This window comes from Pelodiscus sinensis, chromosome 22, assembly GCF_052426305.1.
Source record: "Pelodiscus sinensis isolate ZL-2025 chromosome 22, ASM5242630v1, whole genome shotgun sequence".
Classification (NCBI taxonomy): domain Eukaryota; kingdom Metazoa; phylum Chordata; order Testudines; family Trionychidae; genus Pelodiscus; species Pelodiscus sinensis.
Genome location: NC_143073.1, coordinates 18,761,188 through 18,778,472, shown reverse-complemented (window position 1 = coordinate 18,778,472; position 17,285 = coordinate 18,761,188).

Here is a 17,285-nt window from a genome sequence, read left to right as displayed (position 1 = left end):
GAAGTTTCTCGTTCATTTAAGTGTAAATATGTCGTTAGAGTGTTTGAATGCACATTAGTGAAGATAGTAAATCTTTAGCTGATCTGGGATCCCCATGCATCTTTCGCTTTAAATCACAGTAACTACATAACTTCTGCAGTAGAATGGTGACTAAAGCGCCTGGAGGAGCTTACGGGCTTTTGAAGCCCATTCAAGGAAAAAAAGGAAGGCTTCTGCCGCAGATGTCTCAAACTGAGCTGTTTGCAGCTCTTCTGACAACATTCTCCTTCATTTCAGTGTAACTAGCTGGTTACAGTATGTGAAATCATTTTCGTGGAGATAGGAAATCTTTTGCTGAACATGTATCCCTACTGATCTTTGCCTTTAGAACACCGTAACTACAAAGATACTGCAGGGGATTGCTAAGAAGTGTATCAAGCAAGTTCCGGGGTTTTAAGCACATTCGAGGAAAAAAAGGAAATCTTCTGCCGCAGGTGTCGCCAACTGAGCTGTTTGCAGCTTGTATACGAAGTTTCTCATTCATTTAAGTGTAAATATCTCGTTAGAGTGTTTGAATGCACATTAGTGAAGATAGTAAATCTTTAGCTGATCTGGGATCCCCATGCATCTTTCGCTTTAAATCACAGTAACTACATAACTTCTGCAGTGGAATGGTGACTAAAGCGCCTGGAGGAGCTTACGGGCTTTTAAAGCCCATTCAAGGAAAAAAAGGAAGGCTTCTGCCGCAGATGTCTCATACTGAGCTGTTTGCAGCTCTTCTGACAACATTCTCCTTCATTACAGTGTATCTAGCTGGATACACTATGTGAAATCAGTTTCGTGGCGATAGGAAATCTTTTGCTGAACATGTATCCCTATATATCTTTGGCTTTAGAACACCTAACTACAAACCTACTGCAGGGGATTGGTGAGAAGTGTATGAAGCAAGTGTCGGGGTTTTAAGCACAGTCGAGGAAAAAAGGAAAGCTTCTGCCGCAGATGTGTCCAACTGAGCTGTTTGCAGCTCTTCTACGAAGTTTCTCGTTCATTTAAGTGTAAATATCTCGTTAGAGTGTTTGAATGCACATTAGTGAAGATAGAAAATATTTAGGTAATCTGGGATCCCCGTACACCTTTCGCTTTAAATCACAGTAACTACATAACTTCTGCAGTGGAATGGTGACTAAAGCGCCTGGCGGAACTTACGGGCTTTTGAAGCCCATTCAAGAGAAAAAAGGAAAGCTTCTGCCGCAGATGTCTCAAACTGAGCTGTTTGCAGCTCTTCTGACAACTATCTCCTCCATTTCAGCGTAACTAGCTGGTTACAGTACGTGAAATCATTTTCGTGGAGATAGGAAATATTTTGCTGAACATGTATCCCTATATATCTTTGGCTTTAGAACACCTAACTACAAACCTACTGCAGGGGATTGGTGAGAAGTGTATGAAGCAAGTGACGGGGTTTTAAGCACAGTCGAGGAAAAAAGGAAAGCTTCTGCCGCAGATGTCTCAAATTGAGCTGTTTGCAGCTTGTATACGAAGTTTCTCATTCATTTAAGTGTAAATATCTCGTTAGAGTGTTTGAAAGCACTTTAGTGAAGATAGTAAATCTTTAGCTGATCTGGGATCCCCATACATCTTTCGCTTTAAATCACAGTAACTACATAACTTCTGCAGTGGAATGGTGACTAAAGCGCCTGGAGGAACTTACGGGCTTTTGAAGCCCATTCAAGGAAAAAAAGGAAAGCTTCTGCCGCATGTGTCGCCAACAGAGCTGTTTGCAGCTTTTATACAAAGTTTCTCGTTCATTTAAGTGTAAATATCTCGTTAGAGTGTTTGAATGCACTTTAGTGAAGATAGAAAATATTTAGGTGATCTGGGATCCCCGTACATCTTTCGCTCTAAATCACAGTAACTACGTAACTTCTGCAGTGGAAAGGTGACTAAAGCGCCTGGAGGAGCTTACGGGCTTTTGAAGCCCATTCAAGGAAAAAAAGGAAGGCTTCTGCCGCAGATGTCTCAAATTGAGCTGTTTGCAGCTCTTCTGACAACTTTCTCCTTCATTTCAGTGTAACTAGCTGGTTACAGTATGTGAAATCATTTTCGTGGAGATAGGAAATCTTTTGCTGAACATGTATCCCTACTGATCTTTGCCTTTAGAACACCGTAACTACAAAGATACTGCAGGGGATTGCTGAGAAGTGTATCAAGCAAGTTCCGGGGTTTTAAGCACATTCGAGGAAAAAAAGGAAAGCTTCTGCCGCAGGTGTCGCCAACAGAGCTGTTTGCAGCTTGTATACGAAGTTTCTCGTTCATTTAAGTGTAAATATGTCGTTAGAGTGTTTGAATGCACATTAGTGAAGATAGTAAATCTTTAGCTGATCTGGGATCCCCATGCATCTTTCGCTTTAAATCACAGTAACTACATAACTTCTGCAGTGGAATGGTGACTAAAGCGCCTGGAGGAGCTTACGGGCTCTTAAAGCCCATTCAAGGAAAAAAAGGAAGGCTTCTGCCGCAGATGTCTCATACTGAGCTGTTTGCAGCTCTTCTGACAACATTCTCCTTCATTACAGTGTAACTAGCTGGTTACACTATGTAAAATCAGTTTCGTGGCGATAGGAAATCTTTTGCTGAACATGTATCCCTATATATCTTTGGCTTTAGAACACCTAACTACAAACCTACTGCAGGGGATTGGTGAGAAGTGTATGAAGCAAGTGTCGGGGTTTTAAGCACAGTCGAGGAAAAAAGGAAGGCTTCTGCCGCAGATGTCTCATACTGAGCTGTTTGCAGCTCTTCTGACAACTTTCTCCTTCATTTCAGTGTAACTAGCTGGTTACAGTATGTGAAATCATTTTCGTGGAGATAGCAAATCTTTTGCTGAACATGTATCCCTATATATCTTTGGCTTTAGAACACCGTAACTACAAACTTACTGGAGGAGAATGGGGAGATAGGTGTATGAAGCAAGTTACGGGGTTTTAAGCACATTCGAGGAAAAAAAGGAAAGCTTCTGCCGCAGATGTCTCCAACGGAGCTGTTTGCAGCTCTTCTACGAAGTTGCTCGTTCATTTAAGTGTAAATATCTGGTTACAGTGTTTGAATGCACATTAGTGAATATAGAAAATATTTAGGTAATCTGGGATCCCCGTACACCTTTCGCTTTAAATCACAGTAACTACATAACTTCTGCAGTGGAATGGTGACTAAAGCGCCTGGAGGAACTTACGGGCTTTTGAAGCCCATTCAAGAGAAAAAAGGAAAGCTTCTGCCGCAGATGTCTCAAACTGAGCTGTTTGCAGCTCTTCTGACAACTATCTCCTCCATTTCAGCGTAACTAGCTGGTTACAGTACGTGAAATCATTTTCGTGGAGATAGGAAATATTTTGCTGAACATGTATCCCTATATATCTTTGGCTTTAGAACACCTAACTACAAACCTACTGCAGGGCATTGGTGAGAAGTGTATGAAGCAAGGGACGGGGTTTTAAGCACAGTCGAGGAAAAAAGGAAAGCTTCTGCCGCAGATGTCGCCAACTGAGCTGTTTGCAGCTCCTCTACGAAGTTTCTCGTTCATTTAAGTGTAAATATCTCGTTAGAGTGTTTGAATGCACATTAGTGAAGATAGAAAATATTTAGCTGATCTGGGATTCCACATACATCTTTCGCTTTAAATCACAGTAGCTACATAACTTCTGCAGTGGAATGGTGACTAAAGCGCCTGGAGGAACTTACGGGCTTTTGAAGCCCATTCAAGGAAAAAAAGGAAAGCTTCTGCTGCAGATGTCTCAAATTGAGCTGTTTGCAGCTTGTATACGAAGTTTCTCATTCATTTAAGTGTAAATATCTCGTTAGAGTGTTTGAAAGCACTTTAGTGAAGATAGTAAATCTTTAGCTGATCTGGGATCCCCATACATCTTTCGCTTTAAATCACAGTAACTACATAACTTCTGCAGTGGAATGGTGACTAAAGCGCCTGGAGGAACTTACGGGCTTTTAAAGCCCATTCAAGGAAAAAAAGGAAGGCTTCTGCCGCAGATGTCTCAAACTGAGCTGTTTGCAGCTCTTCTGACAACATTCTCCTTCATTACAGTGTAACTACCTGGTTACACTATGTGAAATCAGTTTCGTGGCGATAGGAAATCTTTTGCTGAACATGTTTCCCTATATATCTTTGGCTTTAGAACACCTAACTACAAACCTACTGCAGGGGATTGGTGAGAAGTGTATGAAGCAAGTGACGGGGTTTTAAGCACAGTCGAGGAAAAAAGGAAAGCTTCTGCCGCAGATGTGTCCAACTGAGCTGTTTGCAGCTCCTCTACGAAGTTTCTCGTTCATTTAAGTGTAAATATCTCGTTAGAGTGTTTGAATGCACATTAGTGAAGATAGAAAATAGTTAGCTGATCTGGGATTCCACATACATCTTTCGCTTTAAATCACAGTAGCTACATAACTTCTGCAGTGGAATGGTGACTAAAGCGCCTGGAGGAACTTACGGGCTTTTGAAGCCCATTCAAGGAAAAAAAGGAAAGCTTCTGCCGCATGTGTCGCCATCAGAGCTGTTTGCAGCTTTTATACAAAGTTTCTCGTTCATTTATGTGTAAATATCTCGTTAGAGTGTTTGAATGCACTTTAGTGAAGATAGAAAATATTTAGGTGCTCTGGGATCCCCGTACATCTTTCGCTCTAAATCACAGTAACTACGTAACTTCTGCAGTGGAAAGGTGACTAAAGCGCCTGGAGGAGCTTACGGGCTTTTGAAGCCCATTCAAGGAAAAAAAGGAAGGCTTCTGCCGCAGATGTCTCAAACTGAGCTGTTTGCAGCTCTTCTGACAACATTCTCCTTCATTTCAGTGTAACTAGCTGGTTACAGTATGTGAAATCATTTTCGTGGAGATAGGAAATCTTTTGCTGAACATGTATCCCTACTTATCTTTGCCTTTAGAACACCGTAACTACAAAGATACTGCAGGGGATTGCTGAGAAGTGTATCAAGCAAGTTCCGGGGTTTTAAGCAGATTCGAGGAAAAAAAGGAAAGCTTCTGCCGCAGGTGTCGCCAACTGAGCTGTTTGCAGCTTGTATACGAAGTTTCTCGTTCATTTAAGTGTAAATATGTCGTTAGAGTGTTTGAATGCACATTAGTGAAGATAGTAAATCTTTAGCTGATCTGGGATCCCCATGCATCTTTCGCTTTAAATCACAGTAACTACATAACTTCTGCAGTGGAATGGTGACTAAAGCGCCTGGAGGAACTTACGGGCTTTTGAAGCCCATTCAAGGAAAAAAAGGAAAGCTTCTGCCGCATGTGTCGCCAACAGAGCTGTTTGCAGCTTTTATACAAAGTTTCTCGTTCATTTAAGTGTAAATATCTCGTTAGAGTGTTTGAATGCACATTAGTGAAGATAGAAAATATTTAGCTGATCTGGGATTCCACATACATCTTTCGCTTTAAATCACAGTAGCTACATAACTTCTGCAGTGGAATGGTGACTAAAGCGCCTGGAGGAACTTACGGGCTTTTGAAGCCCATTCAAGGAAAAAAAGGAAAGCTTCTGCTGCAGATGTCTCAAATTGAGCTGTTTGCAGCTTGTATACGAAGTTTCTCATTCATTTAAGTGTAAATATCTCGTTAGAGTGTTTGAAAGCACTTTAGTGAAGATAGTAAATCTTTAGCTGATCTGGGATCCCCATACATCTTTCGCTTTAAATCACAGTAACTACATAACTTCTGCAGTGGAATGGTGACTAAAGCGCCTGGAGGAACTTACGGGCTTTTAAAGCCCATTCAAGGAAAAAAAGGAAGGCTTCTGCCGCAGATGTCTCAAACTGAGCTGTTTGCAGCTCTTCTGACAACATTCTCCTTCATTACAGTGTAACTACCTGGTTACACTATGTGAAATCAGTTTCGTGGCGATAGGAAATCTTTTGCTGAACATGTATCCCTATATATCTTTGGCTTTAGAACACCTAACTACAAACCTACTGCAGGGGATTGGTGAGAAGTGTATGAAGCAAGTGACGGGGTTTTAAGCACAGTCGAGGAAAAAAGGAAAGCTTCTGCCGCAGATGTCTCCAACTGAGCTGTTTGCAGCTCCTCTACGAAGTTTCTCGTTCATTTAAGTGTAAATATCTCGTCAGAGTGTTTGAATGCACATTAGTGAAGATAGAAAATATTTAGCTGATCTGGGATTCCACATACATCTTTCGCTTTAAATCACAGTAGCTACATAACGTCTGCAGTGGAATGGTGACTAAAGCGCCTGGAGGAACTTACGGGCTATTGAAGCCCATTCAACGAAAAAAAGGAAAGCTTCTGCCGCATGTGTCGCCAACAGAGCTGTTTGCAGCTTTTCTACAAAGTTTCTCGTTCATTTATGTGTAAATATCTCGTTAGAGTGTTTGAATGCACTTTAGTGAAGATAGAAAATATTTAGGTGATCTGGGATCCCCGTACATCTTTCGCTCTAAATCACAGTAACTACGTAACTTCTGCAGTGGAAAGGTGACTAAAGCTCCTGGAGGAGCTTACGGGCTTTTGAAGCCCATTCAAGGAAAAAAAGGAAGGCTTCTGCCGCAGATGTCTCAAATTGAGCTGTTTGCAGCTCTTCTGACAACATTCTCCTTCATTTCAGTGTAACTAGCTGGTTACAGTATGTGAAATCATTTTCGTGGAGATAGGAAATCTTTTTCTGAACATGTATCCCTACTTATCTTTGCCTTTAGAACACCGTAACTACAAAGATACTGCAGGGGATTGCTGAGAAGTGTATCAAGCAAGTTCCGGGGTTTTAAGCAGATTCGAGGAAAAAAAGGAAAGCTTCTGCCGCAGGTGTCGCCAACTGAGCTGTTTGCAGCTTGTATACGAAGTTTCTCGTTCATTTAAGTGTAAATATGTCGTTAGAGTGTTTGAATGCACATTAGTGAAGATAGTAAATCTTTAGCTGATCTGGGATCCCCATGCATCTTTCGCTTTAAATCACAGTAACTACATAACTTCTGCAGTGGAATGGTGACTAAAGCGCCTGGAGGAACTTACGGGCTTTTGAAGCCCATTCAAGGAAAAAAAGGAAAGCTTCTGCCGCATGTGTCGCCAACAGAGCTGTTTGCAGCTTTTATACAAAGTTTCTCGTTCATTTAAGTGTAAATATCTCGTTAGAGTGTTTGAATGCACATTAGTGAAGATAGAAAATATTTAGCTGATCTGGGATTCCACATACATCTTTCGCTTTAAATCACAGTAGCTACATAACTTCTGCAGTGGAATGGTGACTAAAGCGCCTGGAGGAACTTACGGGCTTTTGAAGCCCATTCAAGGAAAAAAAGGAAAGCTTCTGCTGCAGATGTCTCAAATTGAGCTGTTTGCAGCTTGTATACGAAGTTTCTCATTCATTTAAGTGTAAATATCTCGTTAGAGTGTTTGAAAGCACTTTAGTGAAGATAGTAAATCTTTAGCTGATCTGGGATCCCCATACATCTTTCGCTTTAAATCACAGTAACTACATAACTTCTGCAGTGGAAAGGTGACTAAAGCTCCTGGAGGAGCTTACGGGCTTTTGAAGCCCATTCAAGGAAAAAAAGGAAGGCTTCTGCCGCAGATGTCTCAAACTGAGCTGTTTGCAGCTCTTCTGACAACATTCTCCTTCATTTCAGTGTAACTAGCTGGTTACAGTATGTGAAATCATTTTCGTGGAGATAGGAAATCTTTTGCTGAACATGTATCCCTACTGATCTTTGCCTTTAGAACACCGTAACTACAAAGATACTGCAGGGGATTGCTGAGAAGTGTATCAAGCAAGTTCCGGGGTTTTAAGCACATTCGAGGAAAAAAAGGAAAGCTTCTGCCGCAGGTGTCGCCAACAGAGCTGTTTGCAGCTTGTATACGAAGTTTCTCGTTCATTTAAGTGTAAATATGTCGTTAGAGTGTTTGAATGCACATTAGTGAAGATAGTAAATCTTTAGCTGATCTGGGATCCCCATGCATCTTTCGCTTTAAATCACAGTAACTACATAACTTCTGCAGTGGAATGGTGACTAAAGCGCCTGGAGGAGCTTACGGGCTCTTAAAGCCCATTCAAGGAAAAAAAGGAAGGCTTCTGCCGCAGATGTCTCATACTGAGCTGTTTGCAGCTCTTCTGACAACATTCTCCTTCATTACAGTGTATCTAGCTGGATACACTATGTGAAATCAGTTTCGTGGCGATAGGAAATCTTTTGCTGAACATGTATCCCTATATATCTTTGGCTTTAGAACACCTAACTACAAACCTACTGCAGGGGATTGGTGAGAAGTGTATGAAGCAAGTGTCGGGGTTTTAAGCACAGTCGAGGAAAAAAGGAAAGCTTCTGCCGCAGATGTGTCCAACTGAGCTGTTTGCAGCTCTTCTACGAAGTTTCTCGTTCATTTAAGTGTAAATATCTCGTTAGAGTGTTTGAATGCACATTAGTGAAGATAGAAAATATTTAGGTAATCTGGGATCCCCGTACACCTTTCGCTTTAAATCACAGTAACTACATAACTTCTGCAGTGGAATGGTGACTAAAGCGCCTGGCGGAACTTACGGGCTTTTGAAACCTATTGAAGAGAAAAAAGGAAAGCTTCTGCCGCAGATGTCTCAAACTGAGCTGTTTGCAGCTCTTCTGACAACTATCTCCTCCATTTAAGCGTAACTAGCTGGTTACAGTACGTGAAATCATTTTCGTGGAGATAGGAAATCTTTTTCTGAACATGTATCCCTACTTATCTTTGCCTTTAGAACACCGTAACTACAAAGATACTGCAGGGGATTGCTGAGAAGTGTATCAAGCAAGTTCCGGGGTTTTAAGCAGATTCGAGGAAAAAAAGGAAAGCTTCTGCCGCAGGTGTCGCCAACTGAGCTGTTTGCAGCTTGTATACGAAGTTTCTCGTTCATTTAAGTGTAAATATGTCGTTAGAGTGTTTGAATGCACATTAGTGAAGATAGTAAATCTTTAGCTGATCTGGGATCCCCATGCATCTTTCGCTTTAAATCACAGTAACTACATAACTTCTGCAGTGGAATGGTGACTAAAGCGCCTGGAGGAGCTTACGGGCTTTTGAAGCCCATTCAAGGAAAAAAAGGAAAGCTTCTGCCGCAGATGACTTAAACTGAGCTGTTTGCAGCTCTTCTGTCAACATTCTCCTTCATTTCAGCTTAATTAGCTGGTTACACTATGTGAAATCATTTTCGTGGAGATAGGAAATCTTTTGCTGAATATGTTTCCCTATATATCTTGGGCTTTAGAACACCTAACTACAAACCTAGTGCAGGGGATTGGTGAGAAGCGTATGAAGCAAGTGACGGGGTTTTAAGCACAGTCGAGGAAAAAAGGAAAGCTTCTGCCGCAGATGTGTCCAACTGAGCTGTTTGCAGCTCTTCTACGAAGTTTCTCGTTCATTTAAGTGTAAATATCTCGTTAGAGTGTTTGAATGCACATTAGTGAAGATAGAAAATATTTAGCTGATCTGGGATTCCACATACATCTTTCGCTTTAAATCACAGTAGCTACATAACTTCTGCAGTGGAATGGTGACTAAAGCGCCTGGAGGAACTTACAGGCTATTGAAGCCCATTCAAAGAAAAAAAGGATAGCTTCTGCCGCAGATGTCGCCAACTGAGCTGTTTGCAGCTTGTATACGAAGTTCCTCGTTCATTTAAGTGTAAATATCTCGTTAGAGTGTTTGAATGCACATTAGTGAAGATAGAAAATATTTGGGTAATCTGGGATCCCCGTACACCTTTCGCTTTAAATCACAGTAACTACATAACTTCTGCAGTGGAATGGTGACTAAAGCGCCTGGAGGAACTTACGGGCTTTTGAAGCCCATTCAAGAGAAAAAAGGAAAGCTTCTGCCGCAGATGTCTCAAACTGAGCTGTTTGCAGCTCTTCTGACAACTATCTCCTCCATTTCAGCGTAACTAGCTGGTTACAGTACGTGAAATCATTTTCGTGGAGATAGGAAATATTTTGCTGAACATGTATCCCTATATATCTTTGGCTTTAAAACACCTAACTACAAACCTACTGCAGGGCATTGGTGAGAAGTGTATGAAGCAAGTGACAGGGTTTTAAGCACAGTCGAGGAAAAAAGGAAAGCTTCTGCCGCAGATGTCTCCAACTGAGCTGTTTGCAGCTCCTCTACGAAGTTTCTCGTTCATTTAAGTGTAAATATCTCGTTAGAGTGTTTGAATGCACATTAGTGAAGATAGAAAATATTTAGCTGATCTGGGATTCCACATACATCTTTCGCTTTAAATCACAGTAGCTACATAACTTCTGCAGTGGAATGGTGACTAAAGCGCCTGGAGGAACTTACGGGCTTTTGAAGCCCATTCAAGGAAAAAAAGGAAAGCTTCTGCTGCAGATGTCTCAAATTGAGCTGTTTGCAGCTTGTATACGAAGTTTCTCATTCATTTAAGTGTAAATATCTCGTTAGAGTGTTTGAAAGCACTTTAGTGAAGATAGTAAATCTTTAGCTGATCTGGGATCCCCATACATCTTTCGCTTTAAATCACAGTAGCTACATAACTTCTGCAGTGGAATGGTGACTAAAGCGCCTGGAGGAACTTACGGGCTTTTAAAGCCCATTCAAGGAAAAAAAGGAAGGCTTCTGCCGCAGATGTCTCAAACTGAGCTGTTTGCAGCTCTTCTGACAACATTCTCCTTTATTACAGTGTAACTAGCTGGTTACACTATGTGAAATCAGTTTCGTGGAGATAGGAAATCTTTTGCTGAACATGTATCCCTATATATCTTTGGCTTTAGAACACCTAACTACAAACCTACTGCAGGGGATTGGTGAGAAGTGTATGAAGCAAGTGACGGGGTTTTAAGCACAGTCGAGGAAAAAGGAAAGCTTCTGCCGCAGATGTCTCCAACTGAGCTGTTTGCAGCTCCTCTACGAAGTTTCTCGTTCATTTAAGTGTAAATATCTCGTTAGAGTGTTTGAATGCACATTAGTGAAGATAGAAAATATTTAGCTGATCTGGGATTCCACATACATCTTTCGCTTTAAATCACAGTAGCTACATAACTTCTGCAGTGGAATGGTGACTAAAGCGCCTGGAGGAACTTACGGGCTATTGAAGCCCATTCAAGGAAAAAAAGGAAAGCTTCTGCCACATGTGTCGCCAACAGAGCTGTTTGCAGCTTTTATACAAAGTTTCTCGTTCATTTATGTGTAAATATCTCGTTAGAGTGTTTGAATGCACTTTAGTGAAGATAGAAAATATTTAGGTGATCTGGGATCCCCGTACATCTTTCGCTCTAAATCACAGTAACTACGTAACTTCTGCAGTGGAAAGGTGACTAAAGCGCCTGGAGGAGCTTACGGGCTTTTGAAGCCCATTCAAGGAAAAAAAGGAAGGCTTCTGCCGCAGATGTCTCAAACTGAGCTGTTTGCAGCTCTTCTGACAACATTCTCCTTCATTTCAGTGTAACTAGCTGGTTACAGTATGTGAAATCATTTTCGTGGAGATAGGAAATCTTTTGCTGAACATGTATCCCTACTGATCTTTGCCTTTAGAACACCGTAACTACAAAGATACTGCAGGGGATTGCTGAGAAGTGTATCAAGCAAGTTCCGGGGTTTTAAGCAGATTCGAGGAAAAAAAGGAAAGCTTCTGCCGCAGGTGTCGCCAACTGAGCTGTTTGCAGCTTGTATACGAAGTTTCTCGTTCATTTAAGTGTAAATATGTCGTTAGAGTGTTTGAATGCACATTAGTGAAGATAGTAAATCTTTAGCTGATCTGGGATCCCCATGCATCTTTCGCTTTAAATCACAGTAACTACATAACTTCTGCAGTGGAATGGTGACTAAAGCGCCTGGAGGAGCTTACGGGCTTTTGAAGCCCATTCAAGGAAAAAAAGGAAAGCTTCTGCCGCAGATGACTTAAACTGAGCTGTTTGCAGCTCTTCTGTCAACATTCTCCTTCATTTCAGCTTAATTAGCTGGTTACACTATGTGAAATCATTTTCGTGGAGATAGGAAATCTTTTGCTGAATATGTTTCCCTATATATCTTGGGCTTTAGAACACCTAACTACAAACCTAGTGCAGGGGATTGGTGAGAAGCGTATGAAGCAAGTGACGGGGTTTTAAGCACAGTCGAGGAAAAAAGGAAAGCTTCTGCCGCAGATGTGTCCAACTGAGCTGTTTGCAGCTCTTCTACGAAGTTTCTCGTTCATTTAAGTGTAAATATCTCGTTAGAGTGTTTGAATGCACATTAGTGAAGATAGAAAATATTTAGCTGATCTGGGATTCCACATACATCTTTCGCTTTAAATCACAGTAGCTACATAACTTCTGCAGTGGAATGGTGACTAAAGCGCCTGGAGGAACTTACAGGCTATTGAAGCCCATTCAAAGAAAAAAAGGATAGCTTCTGCCGCAGATGTCGCCAACTGAGCTGTTTGCAGCTTGTATACGAAGTTCCTCGTTCATTTAAGTGTAAATATCTCGTTAGAGTGTTTGAATGCACATTAGTGAAGATAGAAAATATTTGGGTAATCTGGGATCCCCGTACACCTTTCGCTTTAAATCACAGTAACTACATAACTTCTGCAGTGGAATGGTGACTAAAGCGCCTGGAGGAACTTACGGGCTTTTGAAGCCCATTCAAGAGAAAAAAGGAAAGCTTCTGCCGCAGATGTCTCAAACTGAGCTGTTTGCAGCTCTTCTGACAACTATCTCCTCCATTTCAGCGTAACTAGCTGGTTACAGTACGTGAAATCATTTTCGTGGAGATAGGAAATATTTTGCTGAACATGTATCCCTATATATCTTTGGCTTTAAAACACCTAACTACAAACCTACTGCAGGGCATTGGTGAGAAGTGTATGAAGCAAGTGACGGGGTTTTAAGCACAGTCGAGGAAAAAAGGAAAGCTTCTGCCGCAGATGTCTCCAACTGAGCTGTTTGCAGCTCCTCTACGAAGTTTCTCGTTCATTTAAGTGTAAATATCTCGTTAGAGTGTTTGAATGCACATTAGTGAAGATAGAAAATATTTAGCTGATCTGGGATTCCACATACATCTTTCGCTTTAAATCACAGTAGCTACATAACTTCTGCAGTGGAATGGTGACTAAAGCGCCTGGAGGAACTTACGGGCTTTTGAAGCCCATTCAAGGAAAAAAAGGAAAGCTTCTGCTGCAGATGTCTCAAATTGAGCTGTTTGCAGCTTGTATACGAAGTTTCTCATTCATTTAAGTGTAAATATCTCGTTAGAGTGTTTGAAAGCACTTTAGTGAAGATAGTAAATCTTTAGCTGATCTGGGATCCCCATACATCTTTCGCTTTAAATCACAGTAGCTACATAACTTCTGCAGTGGAATGGTGACTAAAGCGCCTGGAGGAACTTACGGGCTTTTAAAGCCCATTCAAGGAAAAAAAGGAAGGCTTCTGCCGCAGATGTCTCAAACTGAGCTGTTTGCAGCTCTTCTGACAACATTCTCCTTTATTACAGTGTAACTAGCTGGTTACACTATGTGAAATCAGTTTCGTGGAGATAGGAAATCTTTTGCTGAACATGTATCCCTATATATCTTTGGCTTTAGAACACCTAACTACAAACCTACTGCAGGGGATTGGTGAGAAGTGTATGAAGCAAGTGACGGGGTTTTAAGCACAGTCGAGGAAAAAGGAAAGCTTCTGCCGCAGATGTCTCCAACTGAGCTGTTTGCAGCTCCTCTACGAAGTTTCTCGTTCATTTAAGTGTAAATATCTCGTTAGAGTGTTTGAATGCACATTAGTGAAGATAGAAAATATTTAGCTGATCTGGGATTCCACATACATCTTTCGCTTTAAATCACAGTAGCTACATAACTTCTGCAGTGGAATGGTGACTAAAGCGCCTGGAGGAACTTACGGGCTATTGAAGCCCATTCAAGGAAAAAAAGGAAAGCTTCTGCCACATGTGTCGCCAACAGAGCTGTTTGCAGCTTTTATACAAAGTTTCTCGTTCATTTATGTGTAAATATCTCGTTAGAGTGTTTGAATGCACTTTAGTGAAGATAGAAAATATTTAGGTGATCTGGGATCCCCGTACATCTTTCGCTCTAAATCACAGTAACTACGTAACTTCTGCAGTGGAAAGGTGACTAAAGCGCCTGGAGGAGCTTACGGGCTTTTGAAGCCCATTCAAGGAAAAAAAGGAAGGCTTCTGCCGCAGATGTCTCAAACTGAGCTGTTTGCAGCTCTTCTGACAACATTCTCCTTCATTTCAGTGTAACTAGCTGGTTACAGTATGTGAAATCATTTTCGTGGAGATAGGAAATCTTTTGCTGAACATGTATCCCTACTGATCTTTGCCTTTAGAACACCGTAACTACAAAGATACTGCAGGGGATTGCTGAGAAGTGTATCAAGCAAGTTCCGGGGTTTTAAGCAGATTCGAGGAAAAAAAGGAAAGCTTCTGCCGCAGGTGTCGCCAACTGAGCTGTTTGCAGCTTGTATACGAAGTTTCTCGTTCATTTAAGTGTAAATATGTCGTTAGAGTGTTTGAATGCACATTAGTGAAGATAGTAAATCTTTAGCTGATCTGGGATCCCCATGCATCTTTCGCTTTAAATCACAGTAACTACATAACTTCTGCAGTGGAATGGTGACTAAAGCGCCTGGAGGAGCTTACGGGCTTTTGAAGCCCATTCAAGGAAAAAAAGGAAAGCTTCTGCCGCAGATGACTTAAACTGAGCTGTTTGCAGCTCTTCTGTCAACATTCTCCTTCATTTCAGCTTAATTAGCTGGTTACACTATGTGAAATCATTTTCGTGGAGATAGGAAATCTTTTGCTGAATATGTTTCCCTATATATCTTGGGCTTTAGAACACCTAACTACAAACCTAGTGCAGGGGATTGGTGAGAAGCGTATGAAGCAAGTGACGGGGTTTTAAGCACAGTCGAGGAAAAAAGGAAAGCTTCTGCCGCAGATGTGTCCAACTGAGCTGTTTGCAGCTCTTCTACGAAGTTTCTCGTTCATTTAAGTGTAAATATCTCGTTAGAGTGTTTGAATGCACATTAGTGAAGATAGAAAATATTTAGCTGATCTGGGATTCCACATACATCTTTCGCTTTAAATCACAGTAGCTACATAACTTCTGCAGTGGAATGGTGACTAAAGCGCCTGGAGGAACTTACAGGCTATTGAAGCCCATTCAAAGAAAAAAAGGATAGCTTCTGCCGCAGATGTCGCCAACTGAGCTGTTTGCAGCTTGTATACGAAGTTCCTCGTTCATTTAAGTGTAAATATCTCGTTAGAGTGTTTGAATGCACATTAGTGAAGATAGAAAATATTTGGGTAATCTGGGATCCCCGTACACCTTTCGCTTTAAATCACAGTAACTACATAACTTCTGCAGTGGAATGGTGACTAAAGCGCCTGGAGGAACTTACGGGCTTTTGAAGCCCATTCAAGAGAAAAAAGGAAAGCTTCTGCCGCAGATGTCTCAAACTGAGCTGTTTGCAGCTCTTCTGACAACTATCTCCTCCATTTCAGCGTAACTAGCTGGTTACAGTACGTGAAATCATTTTCGTGGAGATAGGAAATATTTTGCTGAACATGTATCCCTATATATCTTTGGCTTTAAAACACCTAACTACAAACCTACTGCAGGGCATTGGTGAGAAGTGTATGAAGCAAGTGACGGGGTTTTAAGCACAGTCGAGGAAAAAAGGAAAGCTTCTGCCGCAGATGTCTCCAACTGAGCTGTTTGCAGCTCCTCTACGAAGTTTCTCGTTCATTTAAGTGTAAATATCTCGTTAGAGTGTTTGAATGCACATTAGTGAAGATAGAAAATATTTAGCTGATCTGGGATTCCACATACATCTTTCGCTTTAAATCACAGTAGCTACATAACTTCTGCAGTGGAATGGTGACTAAAGCGCCTGGAGGAACTTACGGGCTTTTGAAGCCCATTCAAGGAAAAAAAGGAAAGCTTCTGCTGCAGATGTCTCAAATTGAGCTGTTTGCAGCTTGTATACGAAGTTTCTCATTCATTTAAGTGTAAATATCTCGTTAGAGTGTTTGAAAGCACTTTAGTGAAGATAGTAAATCTTTAGCTGATCTGGGATCCCCATACATCTTTCGCTTTAAATCACAGTAGCTACATAACTTCTGCAGTGGAATGGTGACTAAAGCGCCTGGAGGAACTTACGGGCTTTTAAAGCCCATTCAAGGAAAAAAAGGAAGGCTTCTGCCGCAGATGTCTCAAACTGAGCTGTTTGCAGCTCTTCTGACAACATTCTCCTTTATTACAGTGTAACTAGCTGGTTACACTATGTGAAATCAGTTTCGTGGAGATAGGAAATCTTTTGCTGAACATGTATCCCTATATATCTTTGGCTTTAGAACACCTAACTACAAACCTACTGCAGGGGATTGGTGAGAAGTGTATGAAGCAAGTGACGGGGTTTTAAGCACAGTCGAGGAAAAAAGGAAAGCTTCTGCCGCAGATGTCTCCAACTGAGCTGTTTGCAGCTCCTCTACGAAGTTTCTCGTTCATTTAAGTGTAAATATCTCGTTAGAGTGTTTGAATGCACATTAGTGAAGATAGAAAATATTTAGCTGATCTGGGATTCCACATACATCTTTCGCTTTAAATCACAGTAGCTACATAACTTCTGCAGTGGAATGGTGACTAAAGCGCCTGGAGGAACTTACGGGCTATTGAAGCCCATTCAAGGAAAAAAAGGAAAGCTTCTGCCACATGTGTCGCCAACAGAGCTGTTTGCAGCTTTTATACAAAGTTTCTCGTTCATTTATGTGTAAATATCTCGTTAGAGTGTTTGAATGCACTTTAGTGAAGATAGAAAATATTTAGGTGATCTGGGATCCCCGTACATCTTTCGCTCTAAATCACAGTAACTACGTAACTTCTGCAGTGGAAAGGTGACTAAAGCGCCTGGAGGAGCTTACGGGCTTTTGAAGCCCATTCAAGGAAAAAAAGGAAGGCTTCTGCCGCAGATGTCTCAAACTGAGCTGTTTGCAGCTCTTCTGACAACATTCTCCTTCATTTCAGTGTAACTAGCTGGTTACAGTATGTGAAATCATTTTCGTGGACATAGGAAATCTTTTGCTGAACATGTATCCCTACTGATCTTTGCCTTTAGAACACCGTAACTACAAAGATACTGCAGGGGATTGCTGAGAAGTGTATCAAGCAAGTTCCGGGGTTTTAAGCAGATTCGAGGAAAAAAAGGAAAGCTTCTGCCGCAGGTGTCGCCAACTGAGCTGTTTGCAGCTTGTATACGAAGTTTCTCGTTCATTTAAGTGTAAATATGTCGTTAGAGT